Source organism: Orycteropus afer, unplaced genomic scaffold (assembly GCF_000298275.1).
Source record: "Orycteropus afer afer isolate SDZICR_OR568_19922 unplaced genomic scaffold, OryAfe1.0 scaffold00113, whole genome shotgun sequence".
NCBI classification, from domain to species: Eukaryota; Metazoa; Chordata; class Mammalia; order Tubulidentata; family Orycteropodidae; genus Orycteropus; species Orycteropus afer.
In genome coordinates this window covers 7,785,658-7,796,410 of record NW_006921700.1, presented here as the reverse complement: position 1 = coordinate 7,796,410, position 10,753 = coordinate 7,785,658, and positions in this window count along the sequence as shown.

Genomic DNA, 10,753 nt, shown 5'->3' with positions numbered 1-10,753 from the left:
TGGAGCTGAAGCCCAAAGCTGAAGGGCTTTCACCCAGCCCCTAGAGCCTGGCACTTTGAACTTGGACTTAAAGCCTCCAAATTGTAAGAGAATAAACTCCTGTTTGTTAAGGCCATCCCATTTGTGGTATATTTCTGTCAGAGCGGCACTAGGTAACCAGAACAGATGGGTGAGCACTTCTAGTGTTGCATCCATTTGTTGGAACATCTCAATTGGAATTCCATCAATTCCCAAAGCCTTGTTTTCACCAATGCCTTCAAGTGCAGCTTGGATTTCTTCCTTCAGTACCATCAGTTCTTGATCATATGCCACCTCCTGAAATGGTTGCATGTTGACCAGTTCTTTTTGGTACAATGACTTCATGTATTTCTTCCATCTTTCTTTGATGCTTCTTTCATCGTTCGATATTTTGCCCATAGAATCCTTCAGTATTCAACTCAAGATTTGAATTTTTCTTTCAGTTCTTTCAGCTTGAGAAATGTCAAGCACGTTCTTCCATTTTGGCCTTCTATCTCCACTTCTTTCCAGATTTCATCATAATATTTTACTTTGTCTTCTCAAGCAGCCCTTTGAAATCTTCTGTTCAGCTCTTCTACTTTATCATTTCTTCCATTCACTTTGTTGTTGTTGTTGTTATGTGCCATCGAGTCGGCCCCAACTCATAGCGACCCCTCCTTGGGTTTCTGAGGCAGTATCACTACAGAAGTAGATTGCCCCATCTTGCTTCCAAGGAGTGGCTGGTGGGTTTGAACCACCAGCCTTCTGGTTAGCAGTCAAGTGCCTTAGGCACTATGTTACCGGAGGTCATCTCCATTCACTTTAGCTATTCTATGTTCAATAACATTTCAGAGTTTTTTTATGACATCACTTTGGGTCTTTTCATTTTCCTTGTCTTCTTAATGATCTTTTGCTTTCTTTATGTATCACATTCTTGATGTCATCCCACAACTCATCTGGTCTTCAGTCATTTGCATTCAATGCATCAAATTTATTCTTGATGTGGTCTCTAAATTCAGGTTGGAAATAATCGAGGTCATATTTTGGCTCTTGTGAACTTGTTTTAATATTTTTCAGCTTCAGCTTGAACTTGCATATGAGAAATTGCTGGTCTGTGCCACAGTCAGCCTTGTTCTGACCAACAATATTGAGCTTCTCCATTGCCTCTTTCCAGAGATGTATTCTATTTGATTCCTGTGTATTCCATCTGGCAAGATCCTTGTGTATAGTCACCATTAACATTATTGAAAGAAGGTATTTGCAATGAATAAGTCATTGGTCTTGCAAAATTCTCTCATACATTCTCCAGCATTGTTTCTATCACCAAGATCCATCTTGGTTTCCAACTTTTGCATTCCAATTACCAGTAATTATCAATACATCTTGATGGTGTGTTTGATCAAGTTCAGACTGCAGAAGTTGGTAAAACTCTTCAATGTCTTTATCTTTGGCTTTAGTGGTTGGCATATAAATTTGAATAATAGTCATATCAGCTGGTCTTTCTTACATGTGTTTCAATATTATCCTATCACTAACACCATTATACTTTGGGATAAATCTTGAAATATTCCTTTTGATTATGAATGAGATGCCATTCTTCTTCAATTTCTTATTCTCGTCACAATAGACCACATGATGGTCTCATTCAAAATGGCCAGTACCAGTCCATTTCAGCTCACTAATGCCTAGGATATCAATCTTTATGCATTGTATTTCATTTTTGACTACTTCCAGTTTTCCTAGATTCATACTTTGTACATTGAATATTCCAATTATTAATGGATATTTGCAGCTGTTTCTTCCCATTTTGAGCCATGCCCCATCAGCAAATGAGGGTCCCAAAAGCTTTACTCCATTCATATCATTAAAGTTGATTTTACTTTGGGGAGGCACCTCTTCTCCAGTCATATTTTGAGCACTTTCCAATCTGAGGGGCTCGTATTCCGGCGCTATATCAGACGTGCTCTACTGCTATTCGTAAGGTTTTCAATGGCCAATTCTTTCCAAAGTAGACTGCCACATCCTTCTTCCTAGTTGGTCTTAGTCTGGAAGCTCCACTGAAATCTGTCCACCACGGGTGATCCTGTTGGTATTTGAAACACCAGTAGCATAGCTTCCAGCAACACAGCAACATCCAAGCCACCAAAGTATGACAGACTGACAGACGAGTGGTGGGATGCAGAACACAGAACCTCTTAACACCCAGCTCAGAGACCTCCTGAAAGATGATCTTAGGTAAATGACAAATGGAAAATCTATCTAATCATGGGTAGGCTTCTGGTTCTCATGATTGTTTTTCCCACCCATGGTCCACTTTGATACACAAGCTTCTCCTACACATTGCAAGGTATTTAACCTCCCAAGCCTTCACTAAGTAAATATTAGGGGTGCCCCTCCATTGTTGAGACAACCAAAAGATGCTCCCCTCATTTCCATTCTATCCACGACCCTCATCATCCACAAGGAAAGGCTGCAACCCTCTCCTGGGCATTTACAGTTTTGTTTCTGTGTCCATTAAGGCAAGAGTAGCTTTTTCTTGCTTACTGTGGAATCTCCAGTCACACACTAGGTGCTTAATGCACATTTTTGAACGGATGAACAACATTTGATGCAGGCCCTGCCGTGGAGAAATTTGTGTCTTGGGAAGATTCTTGTTGTTGGATGCTGCTAAGAGTAGAACTTCCCCATAAAATTTTCTTATCTGTAATCTTTACAGAAGTACATCAGCAGATCTTTCTCCCACAGAACTGCTGAGTGGGTTTAAACTGCCATGCCTTCAGCTAGCAGCCAAGCATTTAAGCATTGCACCAACAGGGCTTCTTTTAGGAAAACTAACTTTCCTAAATATTGACATCAGCAAATTCACTCATATTAAATCTCTGGTTGCTGCTAACCCAAACATTAGCAGTTTGAGTCTACACAGAGGCACCTTGGAAGAAAGACCTGGCAATCTACTTCCAAAAAAATAGCCATTGAAGACACTGTGGAGCACAATTCTACTCTGACGTACATGGAGCCGTCATGAGTGAGAGTTGACTCAATGGCAATTGGTAAAGTTGGAGACTTTAGAGCTTGTGAACAACCCCAAAAAAGATGGAAGGAAGGAGGCAGGAACTAACCTTTGTTGATACCTACTACATGCCCGGTAGCGCACGACACCCTCTGCATGGTGCCTTATGAGAGAGCTATCCCTCACAGTCCCCATCTCATGGATGAGCAGGAGCTGTAACCGACGTGAACAGCCCACTGGGAATTGATGGGACTGGCCGGACTCCAGCCTGTGATCTGTCTGTCCCACTGGGTTTTACTCATCAGCCTTCACCCTCCTTTCAGATGTTCCCGAGAAAACACATCTTCAGAGATTTCACAACAAGCTCTATTTATTTTCCAGTGGTGTCCAGACAAATTCCATCTTTACAGAGATCTGGCTGTTTAAATATAGCCAATTTATCTCTCCCATAACCTCAGTCAGGCTGCAGAGGGGTCAGAAGACAAGGGTCTTGGCAAGTGCCTTCAGCCACTTCCAAAATGCATACATTCCTCATGACTAAACTAACTCAGTCTGGAGTGGCTTTGCTGGGGCTCTGAGAAAAGCTCATTGTGTAAGTCTAGTTAAGCATGAGGGAGGAGAAAGGTTAGGGTAATGTTGAGATTGTTGATTTTCCATCTTCACACCAAGTCTCCTTGGGGTTTCCTTCTTACAGGGAGGGTCCAGGGGGCTGTTGCTAAGTCCAATTGGTTTGCCAGGAGCTGCAGGACAATGAAGAAGACAGGTCTCTCCTCAGGGAAGAGTGTTGCTTTGTCCTTCCAAAGACAGTGAAGAGGGGAGAGAGGATAGAGAGGGTGCCTCTTAGAGCATGTTTGGCAGCTTGAAGGCTGTGCCCCCTTCCAAGGGGACAAAGGACTCAGGAGCATCTTCAGTCTCCCTCATCTCCTCTTCTTCCTTGCTGTGCTTCCTTCCTGGCGTACCCTTTACAAGCTGTCCAATTTCTTCCCCTGCACTGTTGCTCTTCATTTTCTCATCTCTCCTCCTTCACTATGTTTCTCCCTCTTCTCTCCTTTCTTGTATCGGTCTATAATTCCATATCCTTCCACTTTTTCTCTCCCCTTTCTCACTGCTAAGTGAAAAGTTGGCAGTTGGACTCCCCCCAGAGCACCTCTGCAGAAAGGCCTGGCAATCTGCTTCAGAAAAACCAGCATTAAAACCAGCATTTTAATTTCATTAAAACACTATGGAGCACAGTTCTACTCTGACACACATGAGGTTGCCATGAGTCAGAGCTGACTCGAGGGTAACTGCCTTTTTTCTGCCTATCCTAACTATTTCTTTTTCAAGGGTCAGCTCTCTCACTGCTTCCACGAAAGTCCTAACCCCTCCAGGTGGGCTTTCTCTGCCATCCCCTCTTCACTGCTTCACAAACTTAACACTTCACGATTTTTCGTCTTTATTCATGCTGTCCACTCCTGCATCCACGCTCTCACCCCTACATATTCTACTGAAGTTTAGCATAGCCAGGCTCCATGAAAGCAGCACAGCTAAAGCTGCTTAACTTTGCCTTATCCCAACGCAGGTAAGGAGAATGCATCCTTCCACCCTCTTCAGGGTTTAGGCAAATCAACAACCCATCTGTCTCTCCTCTTTAAGACCTGGAAGCATCCATGGCAACGATGAATGTTCTATTTATATATTTCAACCACTTACTGAGCCTCCATTTACAAAGATGGCACAATTTCCTTTCTGAGATTGTGGATCATCTACACTAGCTTCCTCAGAAGCATGTGGTTGCTACATCCCTGAGTAGGTTGCATGGAAAGCAGGGAGATCATTTCCACAGGCCAAGACCTACACTGAAAAAGACTGGGGTGTCTGCCACTTCCTTTCATCTGGAGATGAACATAAACCACAATTAAAGTCATAAATCTAGCTTTTGTTTTGTGTTGTTTGGGCTACTGCTAAATCTAATCTGGTTTTGCTGATTCACTGGATGCTTTGACCACAAACAAAAATTCTGCAATGAATGAAGATTGTCTCCAGGTCCTCTCCTACCTCTCCATCCCACCCTTCTTCTTGTAGCTCTCCGCACACACAGCCCACCTCTCAATAACACCCATGCCCAGTTGGTCCCAACACCCAGCCTTCTCAGACTTGGGAATCCCCTGGGGGGTCTTGTTAAAATGCACATTCTGAGCCTGGGGGTGGGGTTGAGAGCCTATTTCTAACAAGCTCCAGGGTGATACTGATGCCACTGATTCTAAGTCCTCATCTCCAGTAGCCAAGGTGTAGAATGTGTGCAGCAAGAGCATATCAATAAAGATCTAGCTCAATGGTTCTCCATCATGGAGACAGATTAGAAGCACCTGGGGAGCTTTTAAAAAATTCCAATGCTCAGACCACACCCCAAACCAATTATATCAGAATCTCTGAGGCAAGGATCCAGGTATCAGCATTTTTAAAGCCCCCTAAGGTGATGGAGTCCCTGAGTGTTACAGATGGCTGCCAAAATGGGCCACTAATCAAAAATTTTGAGGTTCAAGTCAATCTAAAGGTAACTCAGAAGAAAGATCTAGAGATACCTACTTCTGAAAAATAAACCATTGAAAACCCTATAGAGGACAATTCTACTCTGATACACATGGGGTTGCCATGAGTCAGAATCAACTCCATAGCAACTGGTTTAAGGTGATAATGACACTGTGCTATCATGGGTGAGAATCTCTGTTCTAGGGGCTTAAACAGGAGAATGTTCACATAGAGCTGAAGGGGAAGGTACTCAGAAAACAAGGCTTTAGCTGAAAGGAACACCTTTCCCTGGGAGAGTTTCAGCTCTTGGTGACAGACTTCCAAGTCTCCTCTGAATTTGGGCTGGACCCCTAGGGCCACACTAGTCCATTACCTGTCTTCTTTCCTCCAAAGTCAGTCTCCTTGAACCCTGGTCACTCCTGCAACCCCTAAGTCATCAGCAAAGTGACACCACCAACAACTACTCACCCAGTCAGTTTTCCATCAAGTCAGGCTAAGAGGGTGGCTCCGGTTCCTTGTATGCAGAAAATTCATTATATGAGGCTGTTTTTGAAGGACTGTGGGTTTACTGGGAAAGTCAGTGACTGTGATAACATCTAAGCAAGTAATGTCTTGCTGACATGAGCCATTGAAAGGCATGGAAGATGGGGCACACCAGGCTGTTGTGCTCAGAGAATTCAGCCCTGGTGGTCCCTTCAGCTACTGAGTAAGAAAGAGATTTAACAACAACCCATTACCTACCTCCCCCTCCCCACACCGAAGATCACCCCTCATTCTACTCTCAATACTACCATTCTCTGACAAGTTGCTCTTTTCCTACCTTTAATATTCATCAGACTTTGAGTTTCACCTGTATAATAGGCTCCAGGGACAACACATGATGGGATCTGTCCCAGTTCCCACACCCTTCCCAGGACAACACTACCTTCCACTTCAAATTGGTGTTTCTTTCAGAAAACAAACATATGTGCAAGGAAAAATCACCATGGTATTGAAATGAAAGAGTGGCCCAAGGGCCTAAACCAAACCATTGTTGTGGAGTCAATTTCAACTCAAGGCCACCCCATGAGTGTCAAGTAGAACTATGCTCATTGGGGTTTTCAATGGCTAATTTTTCAGAAGTAGATCACCAGGTCTTTCTTCCAAGGTGCCTCTGGGTGAGTTTGAACCTCTAAACTTTCAGTTATCAGCTGAGTTCATTAACAATTTGTGCCACCCAGGGACTCTCAAGGACCTAAAGAGCATGCCAGACTAAGTCCTTCAAGAGGTCAAGTATGGAAGAATCACATCCCTGCCAAAAGAGAGGAAAAGATTACACACAAGCCCAAGGGACACAAAGGAAGACCCAACTTTACACCACAGCCCATCCTCTTGGTTCTGCTGTAAGAGAAATACCACAAATGGGTGGCTTTAACAAACATACATTTATTTTCTCACAGTTTAGGAGGCTAGAAGTCTGAATTCAGAGTCTGGTTCTCAGGGAACGTTTTCTCTCTCTGTTGGCTCTATAGGAGGGTCCTTGTCGCCTTTCAACATCTGTGGGCCTGGTGTTCCTTGGAGATGTACATGTGCCTTGGCATCAATCTTCCCTTGGGTGTAGGAGGTTCTCAGCACAAGGACCTCAGGTCCAAAGGACATGTTTGCTCCCAGCTCTTCTTTCTTGATGCTACTCAGGTCCCTCCTTCTCTATTGCTTATGTCTCCTTCTATGTCTTGTAAGATAAAAGGTGATGCAGACCACACCCCAGGGAAGCTCCCTTTCTATCAGATCAAGGCTGTGACCTGAGTAAAGGTGTTGCCTCCCACTCTAATACCCTTACAATGGATTGGCTGATGCCATTAGATCACATCATGGGGGATGGTTACATCATCATATAACTGCCAAATTACATCATTACGTAACTGCCAAGTGACTGAGAATCATGACCCAGCCAAGCTGACACATATTTTGCAGGGATACAATTCAATCCATGACAACTCAGTTCCTGCATGGAGGTGTGTGTCTATATGCATTGAATTAAAAGACCAAAAACCTACACTATATACAGCTAGATTCCACAGAGAAACAAAGACCTGCCAGACTATGGTATCTGCCTGAGAGGGGGAAGAAATCCTCAGTTCACTGCTGCTGACACCCCTCCCCAGCAAGGTCCACAGCTGGAATTTCCTGGCAAAAACCATGTCCTTTCTCAGGTATTTTCTTGGCCTAGAGTGTGTTCCTCCCTCTTGGCTGCCCAGGAAGTTCCTAAAGTGCAAGTCTGGACCTCATCTTTCCAACGTTGGGAGTTAGGGGCAGCTACTCTGTGATGCTCTCACTGCTCCTACTTAGCCTCTGCCATTGCCTCCCCTCAGTAGTGTAACCCGATTCACACCCCTCTCCCTGCCACTCCACCTCACCGAGGCTCCTTCAGCTCTGTTCCTTCCAGGATAGCCCAAAGGTGCACGCAGTAGGTACTCAACCTACTGTCTTGTTGAGTGAACGAGAGGTTCTGACAAAAAGGATAGAGGAGCAAGCGTGTCTGTGGAGCCCCCCTTGCAGAAATGTTTGAGGGCTGACTCTTTGGAGGGATGTGGGGCTGATTCAAGCAGCCCTTTCTATTCCTATTTCTGAGGGAGAAGAGGAGGTGTAGGCAGCCAAGGAGAGCGTAACCACGCCAAGCAGATAATTATGTGTTCTTGGAAGCAAGTTTAATGTACTGGCTCAGGGCTGAGTTGGGAACGGCTCTGAGGCCTGCTGTCTTTAGACGGAACGTGGCTCGGGCAAGGATTTCAGTATCCAGTTCTAACAAGTGGCCGACGCCTTATGGAAACTTTTGGAAAGCTTTCTGTTTCAGACAAGTCAGCTTGTACTTCATCATGTTGCTGTGGCCATCTTTCCCTACAATTTGGGAGCACAAGGAAAGGGAAAACTGAAAATCATTGCGTGCCCTCTAGGTGCCAAGAACCAAGTCAGCAATTTCACTGTTTTAAGAATCTTATCTGGTTCTGTAGTGGTTAAAGCATTCAGCTGCTAACCCAGGTTGGTGGTTCGAACCCACTAGCAGCTCTGTGGGAGAAAGATGAGGTAGTCTGCTTCCATAAAGATTTACAGCGTCAGAAACACTATGAGACAGTTCTAATGTGTCCTATAGCATGCATATGAGTTCCAATCCACTCAGTGGTAGTGGGTTTGGTTTTTTGGTTTAAGAATCTTGTTGTTGTTGTTATGTGCCATTGAGTCAGATCCAACTCATAGTGACCCCTCCTTGGGTTTCCAGGGCAGTATCACTATGGAAGTAGATTGCCAAACCTTCCTCCTGAGGAGTGGCTGGTGGGTTTGAACCGCCAGCCTTCTGGTTAGCAGTCAAGTGCCTTAGGCACTATGCCACCAGAGCTCCCTTAAGAATCTTAGGTTGCCTTTTGAGAGGGAAATGGAGACCCATGCAGCCTCTAGTGGTGGAGCAAAGAAGTGCAGGCATCTCAGCCTCCATAACAGGCCTCTTCCCAGACACAGCAACTTTCTTTTTAGGTCTTCCTAGATACGACAGCACATAACAACAACAACAACAACAGATACATGCCTCACCACTGTCCTGAGGCCAGAACTTCCCATTTTAACTAGGTAAGCATCCCCAAGGCAAAGGAATGCTGTATTCCCTAAATCTGAAGCAAATGTGTTGTTCCTGCTAGGACTAGGTGTGCTTGTGAGATAGAACCAGGGCTAAGGGCCTGGACGCAACCCTGCAGGGCAGCCACCCTGCTCTGCCTCACCATCCTGTGCCCGGAAGGCAATGAGAGCAAGGCAATGAGAGCACTGGAAGAAGTCTTGGGCTGGGGACTGGGTTTAATCTTGACTCTGCAGCAAGCCATATGTTTCCCTGGGTCTCTGAGTCCTGTAGGTGCACAATGTGTCAAACTTGCTTTGGAGAGTGTAGACAGCTACATACCTAAGAAATGACCCCATTTGCTTTTCTAGGCCTTGATTTTTTGCCGCCTGTAGATGGGAATGTGTTATTGTTGTTGTTATGTTCTGTCGAGTTGGACCTGACTCACAGTGACCCCTCCTTGGGTTTCAGAGGCAGTAACACTACAGAAGTAGATTGCCCAACCTTCCTTCCAAGGAGTGACTGGTGGGTTTGAACCACCAGCCTTCTGATGGGAACACTGTTCTGCAAATTGGAAGGACTCAAAGGCAGAGAAGACAGTGCCTAGTTGAAGAGTCATTTGGAGAGTTCATCCTTACTCGTTCATTCCTTCCTTCCTTTATTCAGTAAGGATCCTGAGTGGGGAGGTGGTCATAATGTGTCAGGCTCTCTGCTGGGCAGTGCAAATAAAGAGATGAGCAAGGTAAAAGTCCCTGCACATTGTTTTTTTCAAAAGAGACATGTTGTGTTGTTCTTGTTATTATTATTAGGTGCCGTCAAGTCATCTCTGACTCATAGCAACCCTGTGCACACACTGCCCAGTCCTGTGCCAGCCTTAGGATCCTTGCTATACCTGAAGCCATCGTTACAGCCACTGTGTCAATCCATCTCATTGAGGGCCTTCCCCTTTTTCATTGACTCTCCACTTTACCAAGCATGATAGGAACCAGGGAATAGTTCCTTCTGACAACATGACCAAAGTAGGTGAGATGAAGTTTGGCCATTCTCACTTCCAAGGAGCATTCTGGCTGCACTTCTTCCAGGACAGATCTTTAGTACTTTTAGCAGTCCATGGTACTCTTATCATTCTTCTCCAATACCACAACTCAAAAGCATCAACTCTTCTTTGGTCTTCCTTATTCATTGTCCAGCTCTCACAGGCATAAGAGGCGATTGAAAATACCATGGCTTGGGTTAGGCACACTTTAGTCTTCAAAGAGACATCTTTGCTCTTCAGCACTTGAAAGAGGTTTTGCAGCAGATTTGCCCAATGCAATATGTCATCTGAGGTCTTGACTGCTGCTTCCATTGGTATTGATTGTAGTACTAAGTAATATGAAGCCCTTGACAACTTCAGTCATTTTTCCATCCATCGTGAAGCTGTTCATTGGACCAGTTGTGAGGACTTTTGTTTTCTTTATATTGAGGTGTAATCTATACTGCAGACTATAGCCATTAATCTTCATCAGTAAGTGCTTCAAGTCATCCTCACTTTCAGCAAGCAAAATTGTGTCATCTGAATATTGTTGTTGTTGTTGTTATGTGCCATCGAGTCGGCCCCAACTCATAGCGACCCCTCCTTGGGTTTCCAAGGCAGTATCACTATGAAAGTA